General features: G+C 39.7%; 1 long non-coding RNA gene across 1 annotated transcript; it reads left to right on the forward strand.

The window, feature by feature from the left end:
* The first annotated feature begins 282 nt into the window (after positions 1-282).
* Positions 283-1012, forward strand: LOC131370757 (uncharacterized). The gene is made up of 3 exons (XR_009207467.1): positions 283-421; positions 726-844; positions 949-1012. It is a non-coding gene; the product is annotated as an uncharacterized LOC131370757 (long non-coding RNA).
* Positions 1013-1912: the final 900 nt, after the last annotated feature.

The raw sequence follows: 1912 nt of genomic DNA on the forward strand, positions 1-1912 counted from the left end.
ACCTCACTGTTTACAATGGCTAGCCAAGGAACTGAAGAGGAAGAGGCGGCTGCACAGTTCTAAAATCGCGGTAAGTCTAAATTCTTCTAACGATATAAGCCATGCTTTCATTTAGCAGAACCATTGTAAGTTTTGTAACAAAGTATTTTTACTTGTGTTTTGTAGGAGGCAGTCCGTCGGCTACACAACTCTGAGGCAAACTGTAGGTGCTATGACCCGGAGCACGGGTACAGATGAAAGATATGGGCTAATATGCACTCTGTTGTTTCAGAAGCAAATAAACATGTTGTTTTAACTCCGTACTTTTTGCCTCCACAGATTAAGCTCGCCACATAATGAGACGGTCACCTCATCTTAGTAGGAGCACTGTCCATAAGCCCGGAATTGCGCAATGAAGGCCTGGATAAAAATGACTTTGTTGGTAAGTAATTTTCACTGTGTTGTTGTTGTTATTTAGTTGTTAGATTCAAGAAGCTTTATTGTCATTTCAACCACATATAGCGGACGCAGTACATATTGACATGAAACAACGTTTCTCCAGGACCTGGTGCTACATAAACATACAACATAGAGTTCAACACAAAGTTTGTCCAAGCCACATAAAGTGTAAAGTGTTATTATATTTTGTTGTCACCATGTTGTTGTTCTTCATTCTGTTTTTATTATTTTTCTGTGTAGCTGTTTGGTTGGTTGTAGTTTTTAAAAAACCCATTCTTTTTTTCTAGTTGCCTGCAAGACATACTACGAGACCGTGCGTAGAAATTTCCGGTACAGCCAGCCAGAGCTAGCAAATGTGGCTGCAGCTAATAAGACCTCAGCCCAGAGTCGCCAGAGGAGGAAGAGGGTAAGACAGATTAGAATTAAATTTGTTTTACTTATTTCTGTTGCATTAGTATAAACTGTAATGATGTACATGGTGCTTATTATATGTAACAATTGTGTTTTCAGCTCTTGGAGGCGAGGCAAAGTGTACAGGCTGCGGATGAAGTGGACTTCTGGAGGGGAATCACCGCTGACATAATGTCAGACGAAGAAGACAGTGCCATTGATGGAGTCTCGGGGTGGATTGTGAGACCTCCATCAATCCGCAGCCAGGAGCTAAGCAATCTGTGTGCAGACGAGACTAGAAGCCAGTTCAAAGTATGCAGCAATGCATCACCAGCGTCTGCGAACTGGGCTGCTGTCTAACAGAGCGCCACTGCATACCTACGACCCCAAGGCAGCAAAAAGACATTTGATGCTAAACATGATGCCATGAAAATAATCTCTGGCTACTTTTTGTGTATTTATATTTCATATGTCTATTTAATAAAACTCTTACATTTAATTAACATGTCTCTCCCAAATGTCTGTTTTCCTAATATTTACTATTAGCCTTTGACACCTATATTGTTATAATATATCTTTAATAGGGCTGGGGAAGTTAACGTGTTATCGCGTTAACTCATTAATTCATTAACGCCGACAATTATTTTATCGCGCGTTAACACAGTTTTTATAATTTTGTAAATAATTTAAAAAGTCTGCTGGTAACTGGCTCCGAATACATATACAGATAAACGACGGGTGACGGGAGGGGTGGGCTGTCGTTTCGTATTGGCTTTGGATAAATGTCATGACGTGTCTGAAGCAATGAGAGCATTTTGGATGAGTGTAAGTGCGCTGCGGCGCTCACAGGAACCGGAAAAGAAGTAGAATCGGCAGATAAACAAAGATGGAAAACAGGCAGGCAGAGGCAGAGAGAGAGAGAGAGAGAGAGAGAGAGCGTGCGTTAACTTGCATTAACTCATGACAATCATGCAATTAATCGCGATTAAATATTTTAATCGATTGACAGCCCTAATCTTTAACAATTTTTATAGATTAATAAATAAACATAAATGAAAATTATATATATATAAATAACAAAAGG

The sequence above is a fragment of the Hemibagrus wyckioides genome, linkage group LG20 (assembly GCF_019097595.1).
Source record: "Hemibagrus wyckioides isolate EC202008001 linkage group LG20, SWU_Hwy_1.0, whole genome shotgun sequence".
Taxonomy (NCBI): Eukaryota; Metazoa; Chordata; class Actinopteri; order Siluriformes; family Bagridae; genus Hemibagrus; species Hemibagrus wyckioides.